At 38.5% G+C, this 20,536-nt stretch overlaps 1 pseudogene; it reads right to left on the bottom strand.

Moving 5' to 3' along the window:
* Positions 1 to 8,773: 8,773 nt before the first annotated feature.
* Positions 8,774 to 18,906, bottom strand: LOC125228835 (annotated as a pseudogene).
* Between the last annotated feature and the right edge of the window lie 1,630 nt (positions 18,907 to 20,536).

Here is a 20,536-nt window from a genome sequence, read left to right as displayed (position 1 = left end):
CGATGTTCCATCATGTAGTTCCAGCTCATATCTTCCGGCTCCATCATCAGAACTTGAAACCTAATTGTAGTCAAAGTTCATTACAAGACTTTCCTAAGAAGCCCAAAAACAGCTATGATACGATGTTCCATCATGTAGTTCCAGTTCATATCTTCCGGCTCCATCATCAGACCTTGAAACCTAATCGTAGTCAAAGTTCATTACAAGACTTTTCTAAGAAACCCAAAAACAGCTGTGATACGATGTTCCATCATGTAGTTCCAGTTCATATCTTTCGGCTTCATCATCAGACCTTGAAACCTAATTGTAGTCAAAGTTCATTGCAAGACTTTTCTAAGAAACCCAAAAACGGCTATGATACGATGTTCCATCATGTAGTTCCAGTTCATATCTTCCGACTCCATCATCAGATCAGCTCAACAGTACCATATTATTGTATTGTCATCGGAACTACATATAGCTGCCAATTTTCATTACGCTACGACTCCTGGAAGATGGTTAAATTAGCTTCCTCAGATTCCATTACATACATAGTTACATACACGACGACCTAATAAAAGCGTGTTAAAAACATCCATGACTCAGGAACAAATATCTGTGCTCATCACACAAATAAATGCCCTTACCGGATTCGAACCCGGGACCGCGGCGTAGCAGGCAGGGTCTCTATACCAACTGCGCCAGACCGGTAAGTATGTTTGTTATAAGAACGAATACAATAGGTTTATCATCAACATCATCCTCCTTGCCTTATTCCGGCATTTGCCACGACTCATGGGAGCCTGGGGTCCGCTTTGACAACTAATCCAAAGATTTGGCGTAGGCGCTAGTTTTACGAAAGCGACTGCCATCTGACCTTTAAACCAAATGGGAACTAGACCTTATTGAGAGTTTCCTCACGATCTTTTCCTTCACCGAAAAGCGACTGGCAAATATCAAACAACATTTCGCTCACTGGTACGAGCCGGGGTTCGATTCGAACCCCGCAACCTCCGGATTAAAAGTCGCACTTTCTTTCCGCTAGGCTATCAGCGCTTTTTTAATATAATAATTATGTAAACTACCAATGTACCAATTAGTAAGTAACTTAGTAAACATTTTAAGAAGATTTTTTAGTTTACTTAGCTAGAGTTACCGCCCCTAGCACTTCTGTAATATTCAAAAAAAAAATCTTAATGATAGTGAATACGTATGTATATAAATACCTATAGACCAAAAAGGTGATCTAAAAACCCTAAAAAGCCAATAAATCGCCTCGCTGAAATGTCGTCTGATTGGCAAGTCCAATTAGACCGATTACAGATAGCACTAATTCGGGAGCCGAGGAGAAATACGGATTTAAGGATGCCCGGCAAGTTTGGTACGCCTTATTTTAAAACTACGAGTTGTCCCTAAATGAGACTTTTCACATCTAATTGGGATCCAACCTCTACCATAGGAATAATTTTCATAATTTTTCTTCATATTCTTAGTCATATTATCACTAGTCAAAAAATTAAACGTTAGAAATTGTAGTTCCGATTTTTGAAAGTCATAATTATTGTTTGTCATAAGTCATAAAATGTATTACCCATAATAATCAAAGTCCATAATGTTGAAGGAAATAAACTTATTCGGAATAATTGTTCTAAGGACTTTATCACAAGTCATAATGATTAATAACCATGTGTTTCTTCACTAATAGCATTCAATGGGATCTCTATTGTTTCCCATAAAAAAATTATGTAATGTTTTTTTCGTATGCATTTTCGTACTTAAGTTGTAATTTTAGATTTAGATTTAGATTAATTTAGCTTACTAACTTGGCCAGTATTTATTAAATTTTCATGGCACCTATTAAACCAATTGGTGTCGCCAAGGAGCCGACGTCGACGACTTCTATAAACGAACCTACACGAGGCAAGGGGTTACTTTTTGAAACAATTTTGTTCCGCCAATAAGTCGACGGAACCCCGCTACGCAGGCCTCCTATTTCCGCTCTAAGGGACAAAAGGAAACTAACGAACCTACACGAGGAAAAGGGTTAATTTTAAAACAATTTTGTTCCACCAATGAGTCGACGGAGCCCCGCTACTCGGGGCTCCTATTTCCGCTCTAAGGGATCAAAGGAAACTAACTAACCTACCTGAGGAATAGGGTTACTTTTTGTTTGGAAGTCATAAATAGTATTTTATGTCTAAAAATTTTCGTGTAATTATATGTATGTGTGGTATTCTAATAAATGGCGGTGTACTGGCAACACTCAGTTGCTGTCAAGATGGCACCAAGTGTGTGAGGTCGGAGAATGCCGTACAGAGAAATAGTTGTTTTATTTATTACAGAACTCCTCCTTTTGATATAATATATTAAAAGAGGACAGTACAGTATGTCTGAAAGATAATATACTTTAGGAATTTTAGACATTAAATCTATATGCGGAACAATCATTAGGGCGTTAAACTATATGCCTTATAATATTTCTGAATAATTATTGATATGCTTTAAAAATTATACACATCAACTTTATGACTTTTAAGGTTATGGCATCCAATATGATGGGTTGTTACTGTTAGAACCATTAAGCGTTATTCGTAACAAAAATTATGACTAGTGATGTTTTGTCCACAAAATATATGAATAACAACTTCTGACTAACGAAATTCTGAACAATAAGTTTTTGGGAAAGAAAGGGATCCCCGTTTCTTCGCACGGTGTATAATGAACCACTTCTCGCACTAGTGCGTTAAAAAAACACCATCAGGCCCCGTAGCCGAATGGCATTTCTCCGACGCCAAACGAAAGCGATACGCCGCTAGCTCTGTCGCGCCAATACGCAAGCGCGATAGAGATAGATATCTACTAGCGCTTCGTTTCGTGAGCGTTTCGTGAGCGATTGTGCCATTCGGCTAGCCACCCTGTACAGAAAAGGGTATTATAAGTTTTCCTTTTTTAAAGACGCGAGGAAAATGGTAGATAAAACACAAGATTATGTGTTATAATATAAATAAGAAGTGAGACAAAGAAGCTTACATAAGCAGCGGACACGTTCTTATGGCTCTAGAAATAAGATTGTGTCAGATATTTCTGCGGCCTTCGTGTGCGATATTATTACCGGTTACTGTACATTAAGTACAACAGTAGTTAGGTGTACAAAGCTTCTATTTCTTCATACCCCCCCTCGCCCCTCTCCCCTTCCCCCTCCGACCGCAACACACACACCCTGAAGTTGGCAACTGTCATTGTTTGACGAGGGCCGGCGCGACATGTCGTCTGATATTAATATTACCAATTAAGTGTTGTCCACAGACATACTTTACTCATTTCATAGACCACCTAGACTACACAAGAATAGCGCAAGTCGACGAAATCTACCCTCACCCGGGCACCTTAAATGACGTCCTAAAGAGGAGTAGAGGTGTATACTCTGTGTTTTAGGTAGGTTTAAAAACATAAAAAAATAATATGTACATTTTCAGGTATTTAGAATATTTAGTTACAACATTTGTTGGTTAACTAACCAAATACAAAATCAAGTGGATCTGTCAATGAGCGACCTGTCTGTAACATCCTTATTTGGTCTTGTAATATTTTCATTACCCTTCATCCTCTTTGCGTTGTCCCGGCATTTGCCACGGCTCATGGGAGCCTGGGGTCCGCTTTGACAACTAATCCCAAGATTTGGCATAGGCGCTAGTTTTTACGAAAGCGACTGCCATCTGACCTTCCAACCCGAAGTAACCACTAGTTCCAACTAGTCCTTATTGGAATTAGTCCGGTTTCCTCACGATGTTTTCCTTCACCGAAAAGCGACTGGCAAATATCAAATAACATTTCGCACATAAATTCCGAAAAACTCATTGTTGCGAGCCGGGGTTCGAACCCGCGACCTCCGGAACGAAAGTCGCACTTACCTTACTTATTTTCATTACCCTTAAAGTGGCTTAAGGAGCCTTTCGAGGGTAGATGTCGTTTAAATTTATTTAAATACCTATACAGACTCATCACATCACATATCAGTCACATTGCTTTGTGCAGTAGGGCCCAAAAAAAGTGGATATATAATACCAGTATTTTTTGTTCAATTTGTTCGTTCGTTTTTTTTTTTTTAATCGGACAATCTGATAAGTTGTCGTTACGTAAAATGTACGATTCAACTTAAATAAAAATCATTCAGTAATTAAAAATGTTGGTCTGTTCTGTTTCGGGATTTAAAAATACAAGTTATGAGCCCTGTTTGAAATTAAGAAAGTCACAATCGAGGTCACTACAACACTTCACATAAAAATCAATCCAATGCGACACATGTCCAGACATTTCAAGCTAAATTCGATATTTCCTAAAAACAAACATTATTTAATTTATTAGGGTCAAATAAGAATACTCGTACATGTACAAAAATTACACTTCCAACCTTAAAATAAAACAGTACTTAACACTACTCCCATGCGAAAATTCACCCGCAACGCAGGCTTCGTCAGGTGGCCACAAATCCAAATCAACAACATGCTTCGTCAAACAAACCAATGATGATATCCGCAACAGGCTTCGTCATATATAAAATAATAACTTTAAGCTAAATGAAACCGTCCCGAATCGTACCTGGTTCAAATGTCCCCATCACACCGGCAGCGTTACCACGCTGAATAGCCAATGAGATCTGTTGGACCAGGTACGATCCGGACCGAGGGTCACATCCCTTGTCCCTTAGCCGCCGGCCCAAATCCCTTATAAACTCCTTCGCCTCCAGAGCCCAAGATCCCGCAGTTTCGACTGCGACTGGCACAAAGTCGTACATTGATTCCAGGGCAGAGTATTTGGCATGCTTCATTTTGGCCGCATACTCCGCGGCTGACCCTGCAGACCTTAACCGTAAGGTTCAAGTGGGACGGCGCAAAGGTGCTGACGCATGTCGCGTCCCATAAGAGACACCGACCCTTCTGCCATGGAACCAATGTCAGACCGTCAGGCCTCTTTCCATCCGTCTTTCCTAAAATAATGTTGAGAAGTATAAGTATAAATATTGGGGGACACCTTACGTACACACATAAAGTTAAGAAGATAAAAAAACCAAGGAAAACTTATAAAATATAATAAATAATGTATTGCATATCGAATAAATGGGTGATCTACTTCAATAAAATATATGTCTGTTGAACCCAACCCTCGTGTTATTTTCAGTGTAATATGTGTCTAAACAAGTTTTGTTTTCAACTTAATCAAGCGACAAGCAAGTTAGAATTTAATGAAAGCAGAATACCTTTGTTTCACAGTCGACTTGTCTTTTTGTTTTAGTTTAGAGGAACTCGTTCTAAGCAGTGATGTGCCGTGTTAGGCAATATTCCCCGTTACTACGCTGACAATATTGCCGGTAATATGGCTTGGGATATTGACTCTTTCTTTCTGTATTAGTGCTGAAAAATTATGTTCTTCCATATAAGCTACCAATACTTACCTCATAGTCCTCATACAACACCGGTTCTCCGGTAGCCGTTAATAACGTAGGTATTACAGTCTTGTGGCAGATGCCTAGAAGCTAGAGTGCTTATTTTTTAGACCCATTAATGGCTAGCAAACCAGTGGCGTGATTTCAAGTCTCAAAATATAAATATTTCCACTTTTCGTTTATTTCGAACCATCTATAATCATCCCACGCCGATCAAGTTAATTGACCAAAGCGTTAACTGCGAGTAATAATATGTCCGCATATTATATTCTGTTCTACAGATCCTATACTTTATAGTATTTTATGCAACTGGTGGTTAAAAGAGGTCAAAAAAGGCGAGTGGCGTGGGTAACAATTTGAGGCGAAGCCGAAAATTGTTAATAAAGACGCCACGAGCATTTTTTGACTCAGTTAAACACCGTTGCATACAATACTTTTTCTACGACCAAGCACTTACTTTGAAAGAAAATTATAAATTCAATAAATACCTACTTTCAGTCATCTTAGTTATCTAGTGGACCACCTACCATTTCGAATATGCAGTTTGAGTGCAAACATGAAAATAAAATTGTCTATGGTACATGGTTCTTTGAAGCCTGGCCACTAAGACGAATCGAGTCGAGTTGAATCGAGTTCTCATACATTTGAATGCGATTCGACGCGTCGCCAATGATCGCAGCAGAAAACGAACGAGTCTCGACTCTGCGAATGCCAGGCTTTATCTGACATTCTAAGGTTGGCAACAATGTACCTATTTCATACAATATTTTAATTTTCTACGATGAAGTGAATGGTTTGTTAAGTTGGTAGCAATGTATTTACTGAACTGTAACAGCTATATCGTGCTACTGCTACTAAATGTTTTTAGGGTATAGACTAGATAGACTTGTCCTGACATCTTTTATGTAGGGTTTTAAAGTACTATGCACGACCTTGTAAGTCACGAATAACAGTACGAGAGTAGAAAAATTATTTTTCCCCTCACTAACTCGGAAACACGTGTTTTGTCCTTCAATACCAGCGGGTAAAAACGCATTTTATCCATTAGTGGATAAAGTAATTTGACCTTGAATATAGTCATTTTTAGGGTTCCGTAGTCAACTAGGAACCCTTATAGTTTCGCCATGTCTGTCTGTCCGTCCGTCCGTCCGTCCGTCCGTCCGTCCGTCCGTCCGCGGATAATCTCAGTAACCGTAAGCACTACAAAGCTGAAATTTGGTACCAATATGTATATCAATCACGCCAACAAAGTGCAAAAATAAAAAATGGAAAAAAATGTTTTATTAGGGTACCCCCCCTACATGTAAAGTGGGGGCTGATATTTTTTTTTCATTCCAACCCCAACGTGTGATATATTGTTGGATAGGTATTTAAAAATGAATAAGGGTTTACTAAGATCGTTTTTTGATAATATTAATATTTTCAGAAATAATCGCTCCTAAAGAAAAAAAAAGTGCGTCCCCCCCCTCTAACTTTTGAACCATATGTTTAAAAAATATGAAAAAAATCACAAAAGTAGAACTTTATAAAGACTTTCTAGGAAAATTGTTTTGAACTTGATAGGTTCAGTAGTTTTTGAGAAAAACTAACTGAAAACTACGGAACCCTACACTGAGCGTGGCCCGACACGCTCTTGGCCGGTTTTTTTAATCTAGTGATGACGATGATTTACCACCTGTGGAACTACTGGAGTTCCACAGGTGGTAAATCATCGTCATCACTAGATTCACTCACTTTTATCAATTTTAAAGCAGAAAAACCGGCCAAGAGCGTGTCGGGCCACGCTCAGTGTAGGGTTCCGTAGTTTTCCGTATTTTTCCCAAAAACTACTGAACCTATCAAGTTCAAAATAATTTTCCTAGAAAGTCTTTATAAAGTTCTACATTTGTGATTTTTTTCATATTTTTTAAACATATGGTTCAAAAGTTAGAGGGGGGGGGACGCACTTTTTTTTCCTTTAGGAGCGATTATTTCCGAAAATATTAATAATATCAAAAAACGATCTTAGAAAACCCTTATTCATTTTTAAATACCTATCCAACGATATATCACACGTTGGGGTTAGAATGAAAAAAAAAATCAGCCCCCACTTTACATGTAGGGGGTACCCTAATAAAAAAATTTTTTCCATTTTTTATTTTTGCACTTTGTTGGCGTGATTGATATACATATTGGTACCAAATTTCAGCTTTCTAGTGCTAACGGTTACTGAGATTATCCGCGGACGGACGGACGGACGGACGGACGGACGGACGGACGGACAGACAGACATGGCGAAACTATAAGGGTTCCTAGTTGACTACGGAACCCTAAAAATGACTATATTCAAGGTCAAATTACTTTATCCACTAATGGATAAAATGCGCTTTTTGCGTTGTACTTTCCTCGCTATAGTGAGGGGAAAAGTTTTGTGTTACACTCGGGTGCAAATGTATTTTACTTCTCATATGTTAAAAAACTCGCAAGTTCAGGATCCTATTCTCGAACCACTCGCTTCGCTCGTGTTTCAAATGTACAATCCTTTCACTTGCTCGTTTTTCAATTCCACACTCGGCGTTAAAATACAACTTTGCCCCCTTGTATAACAAATAACTATTACCATGGATTCTTGAAATGAGGATTAAAACGATTACCTACAATTAGGACTATGGCGCCTTAGACAATTGTGCAGGCATTATTATTCACTATGATAATGACTTCACGAAACTAGTGATTTTAATTTTTACAGAAATGACGTCTACTCCCAGAGCCACTAGTGTTCCAAATTATTTCTAGTTTGAACAATTTCAGCAACATTACCGCTTTCTTAAATACCGCTAAGTAGTTAGCAATATTTCCTGAAACAAGCGCCGTCGTCCCACCACTAATCTTATCTTTGATAACACTTGAGATTATCCCTCTAAAGTCGTTCTATATTAAATCGGGGCGGAAACTTCCTAAAATTACCATGACAAAACGCCTGTTTTGTACCAGGTCACAATGGGTTATTTTCGAAGGGATCGAGAGTACACCAATCGCTTGCCGAGCCGAGGCGACTCCTTGTGATCTTGAAAATGGTTTCATAGAAGATTTTTTTATTTATTTTACCTTGCTATCTTATACATTTGTATTCCTATTTTATAATCAATTAATTGAACTCGTTAGTACATATTAAAACTAATAAAAAAAGGAAATGGTACCTATTCAATTTTGGTATTGTCAAAAAATCTCAGGAATTGAAACCTAAACAACCTTTCATTCTAGTTTTTCTTAAAATTATGGATAAATTGTACATATACTAATCCTAAATTACCTAAATAAATCGATTTCGAAAAGAGAGCTTACTTATAGCTAGGTACATACTTATATTATTTAATCATCTTTGGGGTACATTCGTACAGCTGCATCCACTTCTTCTTTAGTCAGGTCCTCATCACCCCACCCCCAAACATTGTGCGAGCCATCTCCAGTACGTCTAACACGTCTCCGAATGACGTCATCAGAGATGGTCTTCAAGTCATAAGCCCAGCCGATTCTCGCAAAGAAGTCTATAAAAGCTGTAGTCAGCATAAAAGAACCTCGGCTAAGTTCTGACGTCTTATAATCCCAAGGGAAAGCGTGATGGTAGTTATGGTAGTTTTCTCCAAGTAATATTGGAGTGAGGAAACCAAAATCCGTAGCCAGCATTATCTTTGTCGTAAGGCTTGTACCCCCATTTGTGATGGACGGAGTTGATTAGTCCAACGGCGTTCAGTACGAAGAGGTGGCGGAATAACACGGGCACAAGGATGGCGTTTAACCAGGTCTCGTTCCAAAAGTGAATCGGGATTATGGGCAGGGTGAGCCAAATAGCCGTGACCAAGATTACGTAATACCTGCAACAATTTAAACAATTAATTGACCAATGATTTGAATGATGATTGAAGATAAATTTGCTAAAGTAAAACTGTGACTGCAAGCCAATTTGGCGCGCACACCGCACAGGGCATCCACATATTTCACTCCATTCCCGAGAAACATTTTCAATGAGTGCGCCCGATGGTATACATAGTCCTGCGGCGCTGGCTATATTTTGGGCCCTAAGTTAAAAAAATATTAAAGTCGATTTTGTTTTCGTTTATAAATACATTGATAACATATAAATTTAACATTTCGTTTTGGGTCACATTCCTAAGGTGCTTTTTTAGTAATTTGGTAATTTGTGGTTATAATTTTTAATTTGACCTAATGTGGTAAAAAAAATATTCGAGAGAAAAAATGTAACTGTATTGCATTTAGAATGATATTTTTAGCGTGTATACGTAGTTTGGGTCAATTTACTCGAGTGCTATATGACAATTTGTCATACCTAGCGAAACAGACACAAAAAAATATTCATGTTTAAAAAAATAAGAAACGTCGCATTGCCTCCTTTAAATATATCAATAAACTGAAATTGTGTTTTCCTACTCCAGTGCTTGATAAAATTTGCGATAATTTAGCAAAAATAGGTTTTTACCATTCCAAAAAAATATTAAAGTTACTAGAGTTCTTATCTTATTAACTAAAAAGACAAGATAAATAAGATACGTGAATTTGGGTAAGTTTAATAGAATGCTTCGAAAAATAATACGGTATTAATATTTGCGTTCGATCTAGTCAAGCGAGCGCAGTGACGCGGGTAGTGTAGGTATTATGATACCGACCGCGCGGCCGTGGCGCGGCAGCGGGGAAGGGCAATGACCTCTCTCGACATTCGACAAACCGCATGTTGTGTACAAAACGCCAAAATTTATTTCAACTGTGCGCATCACGCTATTTAATGCTAAGCCTGAAAGGGTTGTATTTAAAAAGACTACTAGAGTAACAATTTTAACTTAATATACCTATTTTCCACATGCGTCAGTAAATAATTTAATTTATAAATAATAAATTTAGTATACATCGTGGAATCTACTACTACTACTGCCAAATTACCTGCGATTTATCATCTAAGTACTTTAGACTTATATTTAAGCGTGTCACTCACTATGCAGGTAGCTGAGCGCTTATCTTTCAATATGAATCCACATACATAAAATATATATAATTCAATGAGCTAACACACGCGCCGCCGATTATTCATATTTTATTTTGAAGTACATGTGGGGATCGACGTTGGTACGAGATCATATTATATCGTAAAATGGTGAGGAATTTATATGTAGAAAATACAGGATTATAAAGCAAAATACAGGATGTACTTTTTATAACCGGCAATATTTAACGTGGTGAAGTCATATAACTGATATCGAATACAAAACACTAAACGCCCAATGGACTTGCCTCGCGTGACGTCACGTAGTGTTTTTAGGGTTCCGTAGTCAACTAGGAACCCTTATAGTTTCGCCATGTCTGTCTGTCCGTCCGTCCGTCCGTCCGTCCGTCCGTCCGCGGATAATCTCAGTAACCGTAAGCACTAGAAAACTCAAATTTGGTACCAATATGTATATCAATCACGCCAACAAAGTGCAAAAATAAAAAATGGAAAAAAATGTTTTGTTAGGGTACCCCCCCTACATGTAAAGTGGGGGCTGATATTTTTTTTCATTCCAACCCCAACGTGTGATATATTGTTGGATAGGTATTTAAAAATGAATAAGGGTTTACTAAGATCGTTTTTTGATAATATTAATATTTTCGGAAATAATCGCTCCTAAAGGAAAAAAAAGTGCGTCCCCCCCCCCTCTAACTTTTGAACCATATGTTAAAAAATATGAAAAAAAAAATTTATAAAGACTTTCTAGGAAAATTGTTTTGAACTTGATAGGTTCAGTAGTTTTTGAGAAAAATACGAAAAACTACGGAACCCTACACTGAGCGTGGCCCGACACGCTCTTGGCCGGTTTTTTAGATAAAAATTAAACGAAATCTTTCCTCAAATTACTATTAAGCCAATCTTATCCTATCCTACCTGTCGTTAAAACAAAGATGAAATAAAATAACTTAATTCTTTGCATGTTAATTTGGTTAAATATAACTTATATATTTTCTTTAAGAATATCATATACTTTTAAATGAGCAATTCTTGTATATTCATTTATTTATCAATTCTATATTCTATTCTATTTTTCTATATAATATAAAGCTGCAACCCGACTGACATTTTTCCAAAAATAGCCAGGAGATTTTGCAGGTGGCAGTATTTGGTGTGGCTGTGGTAGTATAGAGGTTGATCTTGCGACCCCGGAAAAATCCGACCGTCGGTCTACCGGTTCCGGGTAAAAAAATGTTGAACGGTCTGGCTAAACGGCAGGAGATAGCCGGGGGGTGCTCGACCAAAATGTTATAGAGGACCCTGGGCAGTTTTTGACGCCGCCATTTTTTTTTTTTCAAAATGGCCGACTTTTTTTAAGATTTTTCAAGTTTGTCGTAGAGTGCTCAAATTTTTGTTGTAGAATCTCCAAGAGGCCTTGATTGGAATGAAATAAAAAAATTGAAAAATACTACAAATGTGAGAAAACTGGTCACTTTTGTTTTGTATGGCAACTTTTAAACGGTAAGAGATAGCCGGGGCTGCTCGACCAAATGTCATACAGGGTTTTAAGTAGAAAAAAGTTTCATTAAAAAAATCAATATGGCTGACTTTTTTTTTGAAAAATTTCAAAATGGTCCTAGCGCGCTGAGATTTGTCACACGGGTGGACGGCCACCCGAAGATTAGCTTCGCTGAAATTTGTTATGTAGGGGTTCTCGGGGTTGAAAAATCGATCTAGCGTAGCCTTAGGTCCCGGAAAACGGCGAATTATGGAGTTTTAATGAGTTTTTCTTTCGCGTTAGTAAACGTTAAATATGGTCGTTAATTTCGCCCCGCGCACATCGGCTGCGCTTAGCTCAGTTGTACGAGGTCGGTCTAATGTTCGCAGACAGATTGCAGGTGTCAGGGTTTCGAATCCCGGCCAGAAATTAAGTTTTAATTTTTTGTTTCGTTTTTTTGTTTTTTCTTGTATTTATAAGTTTTTTTTTCTAAAGACGTGATATAATAAGATAGAACCGAGCGAAGCTCGGTCGTCCAGATGTTTTAGGATATTATTTATTGATTGGCTGCAAGAAATGCCTAGGAGTATTGGCCGAACGGTAATTAACAAAAATTACACAGTCAAAAGGTTAATTGTCATTAACCATTAAAAATTAATGAACGCCAATTGTCATTAAAGTTAATGTATTTCGAAAAATAACAAACAAATTATCATCGTAATTAAAGAAATCGTCACGGTGAGTTCGTGGGTGAGCAGTATCCAAGATAGAGCTGACACTGAGCTGACACTGGCTCGGCTGTACCTAGTAGAACTCAGGTTTGGTACAATATAGAGATTATATAAAGACACGCTGTTTTGGTACGACTCATCATGATAAGCGCTTGGGAAAGTAGTACCTAAGCTTTAGCTCATGCTGAACCCTGAGTCCTGTTAGCGTAGCCAGCGTTTTTGGGTATCTCTTTATGATATCACTGCATAATTTGTTTTGTTGATTTTTACGCTGGGCGACGTTTGCTCTTAACGCGGTTGTACAAAATGGCCGAGGCGATGCCAGTCACGGACGTCTGAAAACTGTCACGACTTCGAAACTAGTCTCCAAAGTACTATATAAAAAGTTTTCACAAAACAACAGTTAAAGCTTTTGAAATGGTTGATACTGTAGGTATCTCGAAAATAATAGATACATCATCTCCTTATTGAGGAATTATACTATGAAATAATAAAATCATCCCCTATCAAAAATAAACACGCCAGTGTTAAAGCCTGTTAAAGGTATGGCAAAAACCATTGTTTTGAACTATGATTTTAATATATATCCATAATTTTAAACAGGCCTATCACAGCTCTCGTTAAATATTACTTAGATACGAGAGACTAATACGATTGGTCGGCCGAAGGCAAGACAACTCATTGTGATTCGCTGAGACGCTGCTGCAAAATAATACAAATAGATAAACCTTTTCATTAAACTTAACTATCTTATAATTTAATCTGGGGGCACGGCAGTACCCCCGCCAAGTCGAGCACGAAGCCAACACTGCCGTACCATCCTTTACTGGAACCATTTCGCCGCATTTTCAGGCCCCTATTTGAGAACCTCTGGATAAGACCGGAACGCAGAAATTTTCGTCGTCTAGTAAGCTATAATAACATACTTAAAACTCAAAATTGCAAGTCTGTACGTCGCAACACGGGTGGATAGCCGCCCCAAGATTAGTATACAAAAAGAAAATTTCTAAAAATTCAAAATGGCTGCCTTTGAACGCCAATTGAAATTTGTATGGAGGTTTTTTTTAATCGCCATACCTACGTAACGGTAGGAAAAAGGTTAAAGTGCTTGAACTAATGTTGTACAGTTATCTTAGGTCCATCGAATGGCATTTACAAAATTTCAAAATGGCCGACTTTGAATTATTTTTTTTTATCTTCGGTCCGAGCGCGGTAAAATTTGGCACGTGGTAAAAACGGGGGCCAAAAATAGGAATGAGAATTTTTTTTTTAGAAAAGTCAAAAACGGCGGCGAGAGGGGACAAAGTCTCCGAGATCTGTATGACATTTGGTCGAGCACCCCCGGCTATCTCTTACGATTTAAAAGTTGCCATACAAAACAAAAGTAGCCAGTTTTCTCACATTTGTCGCATTTTTCAATTTTTTTTTATTTAATTCTAATCAAGGCTACTTGGAGATTCTACGACCAAAATTAGAGTGCTCTACGACAAACTTGAAAAATCGTCTAAAAAAGACGGTCATTTTGAAAAAAAAAATGGCAGCGTCAAAAACAACCCAGGGTCTTCTATGACATTTGGTCGAACACCCCTTGGCTATCTCCCGCCGTTTGGTCAGGCCGTCCAACATTTTTTTACCTGGAACAGGTAGACCGACGGTCAGATTTTGACAGGGTTGCAGGACAAACCTCTATACGGCCATACCAAACACTGCCACCGGCGGAACCTCCTTCTGGCTGTTTTTTGATAAATGTCAGTCGTGTTGCAGCTTTATCGCTAGCGTTAGAAAGAGACAAAAAGTAGCCTATGTCACTCTCCATCCTTTCAACTATCTCCACTTTAAAAAATCACGTCAATTCGTCGCTCCGTTTTTCCGTGAAAGACGGAGAAACAAACAGACATACTTTCGCATTTATAATATTAGTATGGATAGATAAATGTAAATAAAAAAAATACATACGTATTTTGATTACCATTTTTCTAAGGTAGGGTTAAATTCGAAACCAATTGAGGTAATGTCGAAAATCTGTAAAAAGGATACTAATGCCATATAATGAGAATAATTACAATAATGGCTACCGCAGTCTCACCACCTGTGTTTGCACACACGCGCGCGCACACAGACACACGCGGCGGGGGACTTTGTTTTATAAGGTGTACAGATATATTATGCCGCCGTGCGCTTCGTGTCCATTATAAATGAAAATTAAGGAAAATATAGGAAATAATATTCAAGTTACAATTTATTGTTTTTGGGTTTTGTATCCATTTGCATCCATAAATATTTCCCGTCATAAAAATTACACCCTGTATTGTGGAACTAAAAACTGAAATCAATAGTTACAATAATATAATCACGGTGTATGAATAGGAGCGCCGGATCGAATTAGGTACTTCAATATCGGGACAAAAGGTTCTGGAGTTTCGAGGATTTCGTAGGGAAATGTAAAATAATAGTGCATTAGGGTAATTCCGAAAGTCGTCTAATTACGAAAGTCACATAAAAATCACCATTATTTCCATCATATCAAGATTCCCTCTTCGGAATTACCAGAGCATTTTTGTCATTCGGAATTACCCTAATGCACCATAATAAAAATTTACGATAGTTTAGCTAGTTTACTTCGTTTATTTTAGATAGTAGACCTTTACGTGTTTTCGACATTTATAATTGGTCTGTTTTCGTTACTAATGTAATAAAGTTCTTAAGGTTACCTACTATGTATAAGTTTTAATTGGGAAGACTTACAAAAAAATCGGGAGAATCCCGCCAAAGCCCGACCCTCTGGCAATCTTAAATTATGTATGACTGCGCACGAGAAGTAGGTACCTACGCCTCGTGTCACAGCGCGGCGTCGCGACAGCGGCATGCGCCAATCTGATTGGCTATCGGTTGCGCGCCACACAGCGCAAACATTTAAAATACTACTCTATTGCGTTGCGTTTTATTCTGCCAAATATTGAAAACCCATGGATGAAAGTGACCCAAATTAAAAATGATGACTTAATATCATTTTATAATAATATAGACGTCAACTTATTAACATGAAATTTTTTTTCAGGCTTTGACAGGGTTTTTATTTAAAAATTTTTTTTTTATATATAAGCAATGGATAAAATGTGACACACTTTAAGAAAATATATATATAATAATGTCCTGAATGGTATAAGACTTCACTTACCAACTCTAATATTTTGTTAGGTGTTTTAGGGCCAATATTAGACATTTCTGAAATATCATTAAACCCATGGATGAAAATGACCCAAAATGCATATGTACATCGGCAACCACGTTGTTTTTATATAGATACAAATAATTTCTTCTCGAATATTTCTTTGACTGAACACTGCTTAAAAATAGAAATACCTAAATTTCGAGCTAAGCAGGTACCTAGGACGACCCAAAATATTATTTTTATATTTGATCAATAGTCTAAAAACTATATGCAAAAAAGAAGCAACGTGAATATTATCGAAACCTCAAAAGCTATCGCTACCCGACTAACAGGCGCAGATTGCGGGCTGCATCTCTATACAAACATGTACGCGGCTGTAGACTCGGCGCGGGCGTCTGCGGCGATAGGAGAAACTACCCTACACGTCGAGCAATTGTCAGCTATGTATACCTGAGTCACCAGATTTTACATATTTCTTAATATTTGTGTCTCACGGAAGTTTTGTTACAATTTCTAAGACAGAGGTTCGTTACTCACTTTCGTTGGAAGTGCAGTATAGGATTCGCCTCAACGTCGCTAATATCCAGCTCCTTGCATTTGCGCTCGTACTCCGGGTGTTTTTCCATCATCAGCCAGCCAACGTGGGAGAAAAATAACCCTCGTGTAGCATTGTGGGGGTCCGCATCTGTGTCCACGTACTTGTGGTGCATGCGGTGGTCGCGCACCCAGTTTATCACAGAGTACTGAAAAATAACTGCCATAAAGTCAGAAAATACATTCAGATACTTCTTCTGCATTTGCATTGCTAGGAAAGTCATTTTAGTAAGGCGTGGGAATGGCGGAAGATTTTGCATCCTAGCAGGAGGTTAGATTAGACAGAACAAAAAGCGAATGTAGAGGTTTTGGAAATGGGTAGGATGTATCCTTCCGAAGCACATTCCTAATTAGGATGAATTTTAATTGGAAGGGAACAGATGCAGAACCCTGCTTGGTCTCCGAGACATATTATGTTACATAATAATAGCAAAATAAAAGCTAACTAATTAGCTGCATGAGTTGTAGACCTTCGTGATCTTTATTTTATGAAAAACTGTTAGTTCTTCAATAGTTACTTTTAGTTTTAGTCAACATATTCGAATACTTCTCGCTAATATTAGAGCGAGAAAGATATATGTAGTCATTTCTAAAAGTGCTACCTAATACATGTGCGCACCGCACCAAGGTCACCCACATACTATCCTGTAAGTGAGAGCGAGAAAGAGTCATTTTTTTCTCTCTCTCTCACGTGAAAAAATTCCATGGTCGCTCTGCGGTGCGGTCGTTTGTTAGCTACTTAAGTCCGGTTTGATCCGGAAACTATTGACCATTAGAGCGTTTTCACATTATCGGATCCGATATCAGATGTTGGGCCGATATCCTATAAATCAAAGGCGCCATCTTTGACACGCTGCCTAAATCCGATCGGATAATATTTATGAAAAGGCACTTACCTGGAGAGCAGTCGTTTGAAATATCATAAGGATGAATGGAGAGGCCATTTAGCCTTGTACGCCCTGTGACTCCAGAGTCTGTGCGCTCCGGCTGCCACGCCAATAGTGGACGCCCAATACAAGAGAACGGCTGTGAAATAACATTCGACCTAGTAATAGTATTTAAGAAACAAAAACCGCCATCTTTTGGGGTTCTGGTGACAGATACTAGCGAATGTTGGATTATGTAGATATCGTCACTACTTTGAAAAATCTCGTATCTGACACTGCTAAAAGTTAAAAGGTAGTAATTCTACATGTATGCATTCCATACATATTTACTTACCCCCTTATTCATAAACGAGCACTAAAGTTATCAAGCCGACAAAGTTCGTTTGTCCCTTTTTATCACACCGATACGTCGGAAAGGGACAAACGAACTTTATCGGCTTGATAACTTTAGTGAACGTTTACTTTATGAATAAGGGGTTTAGTAGTTACTACGAGGATGAGGCGAATAGAAAAATTCAGCTAGGTTGGGCAGCATTTGGGAAGCTACGTCGAGTCTTCACATAGTCGATCCCACAGTACCTGAAGACAAAAGTGTTCAATCAGTGCGTCCTACCCGTCATGACGTACGGAGCCGAAACGTGGACACTGACGGTACTGCTGGTCCACAAGTTCAAGGTCGCTCAGCGGGTTATGGAAAGGGCTATACTCGGCGTCTCTATGCGGGATCGATTCAGAAATGAGGTTATCCGGCAGAGAACCAGAGTGATCGACATAGCCCACCGTATTAGCAAGCTGAAGTGGCAGTGGGCTGGCCATATTAGCCGTAGAACCGACAACCGTTGGGGTAAACGAGTTCCTCAGGCAGGCAAGGTGGAGCGACGATTTGCGCAGGATGGCTGGCAGGAGCTGGATGCGAGCAGCCGAAGATCGAAAACTGTGGCGTGAAATTGGGGAGGCCTATGTCCAGCAGTGGACTGCGATATGCTGATGACGATGATGATTATGAGTTACTTAGTACATTTTTCTCTTCGTTGAAAGAAGAATTTATTAAAAAAATATATGATGTAAGTGAAATTATGCGGATCCGAATCCGGCACCGGATCTAAGTCAAAGTTTAGGTCTAAGCCAGTCGCGTAACTTGCTTAACAATCATATAGATAAATTTTAAATGATTCCCATCTTCTCGTCATCCTCATTATCAATTCCGATATTTCCGATACATCAAATGTCACTGTTTTAATGTATACCATTTACATTTAGGTACATAATCTACACATAATTCCCTGTATTTCCCAGTATTAGAACTCGAGCTTGAAAAAGTAATGACTTCAAAACTCAACATGCTTAACAAATATAAAGAACAGAACAAATCTCCTAACATGAGCTATAGGTAGCGTATGGAAAACTTACTGTAAATCTTCGTTTGCCATTTCGCCGACATTAAGAACAAGTAGCCTCCATACAGTCCTGATGTAAAGAGCAGCATACTGGCGAGGATAAGAGGCCACAAGTACTTCCACTCGGCCTCCCCGGCTTGCTGGACCGGCTTCCTCGCCAGGGCCACGTCCTTTGTCTCAGCATCTTGCTCGAATAGAACTGCGTTCGCGTCCGTCTCTTGTGGGGCCATTCTTGTAAGTTGGGACTAAAAATGTTAGCCGCATTATTGATAGTTATGATTTGACCGTATTATATTGATAGTTTGAGTGATGGTTATGATCTTATGATTTTTGCATTTTCGAAAATTGCTATGGCGTACACCTTTTGCCTCCGCATTTAGACACTTTAAGTGCGTTTTCATATTATCCGATGTAGGACCGATATCAAATACATTCAAGCCGCCATCTTTGATTTTTGCCTTTGAAATCCTTCCGACATCTGATATCGGATCGGATAATGTGAAAACGCACTTACAATTAATCCATGTTTAAGCACTGGTTTCTTGCAACTCGGCCTTTGGCCTCGCCTGCATGCTCTTTAAACCTTCTTCTGTTTACCTACTTAGTTGGAGCTTGGCCTCCGGCTTTTTCAAAACATCTGTTCTCTTCGCAAATGCTCCGCGTGAAAAAAACGGTCGTGAACTCGTGGCGTAGAATTCTATAGCCTTACCACCAAATAGTTAATGTTATGAATCCAATGGTCAAATCTTTACATTATTAACGTGCTCTGTAATACAGAGTCTGTATACATTAAACTTACCCGGGTTAGATAGTCTCTGAAATTCAATAAATTGGCACTGTCGCCTTATATACGTGATAGTCGCGACGTTGAATATTACTCTGTAGATGCGACATTCCTTCCAATATCTTAGATTGCCAGGGAAACTTGCAATTGAATGCGCCTGATTGCGCGCCGAAGTTTTTGAGAACGGAAAGATCGTGCGTGTATAAAGGCTAATCGTGCGCAATAGACCGCGTTGTTATTGTTTATTGTCGATTTATAAAGAGCAAGTATTCAACAACTAATTCCTTAGTCCACTAGCGTATGTCCGCCATCTTGCGCGCGCGAATGAACGTACGTATAAAGACAACCTCAGCCACGCGATTGCGCGCCGGCACTGGCAGACGCAATCGCGCGTTCTTTCCCTTCCCCGCCCGTCAACTTTACACGCGAATGCTGTATCACGCGCGATAGAGCGTCCGTGTAAAGGCGGCTATTGGTGCCACTCTCATTCATAGGTATGGTGAGGTAAGTTAAGTGCCGTCAACCGGGGTGGCTTTAGGAAAATTTGGGGTTACTTTGATGGTATTTGAACGGCTTTAAAATTAGCATTATTCATTATTTACTGAAACTGTTCATGCAACTAGTTATATCAATAAATATTCTTGTAAATCAAACACAGAAAATCGCGAATTTATTTATGATTTTAAATCTTAATTTTCAAAGTCGCCCCTGCTGCGTTTTAAAGACACCCCGGTTGACCGTACTATAATTTAATTATTATATTAAAACAAAAATGTTGGTACGTTCTGCGCATATTCTCTAATACAAAATGTTTAATTGTATCGCACGTGTAAGTCTCATCTCATGTAACCTGTATAACTTCCTAGGACCAAATCTAATGTAATCTTTTTTGTCAAAGAAATATTAACTTTAACATGATGTGTACAAAATCAAAATCCTCATATATTCGTGATATGAGGTTAAACATGGTGTATAATGTAGTTATTATATATTAATTTAGGTAGTTACCTACCATTTACTTTACAATGTTGTTAGGAGTATACCTATTGTATAGTAGTTTATGCGACTGTGCATAA

The sequence above is a fragment of the Leguminivora glycinivorella genome, chromosome 8 (genome assembly GCF_023078275.1).
Source record: "Leguminivora glycinivorella isolate SPB_JAAS2020 chromosome 8, LegGlyc_1.1, whole genome shotgun sequence".
Classification (NCBI taxonomy): domain Eukaryota; kingdom Metazoa; phylum Arthropoda; class Insecta; order Lepidoptera; family Tortricidae; genus Leguminivora; species Leguminivora glycinivorella.
Note: the sequence above shows the minus strand (reverse complement) of the source record. Positions and strands in the feature narration are given on the sequence as shown.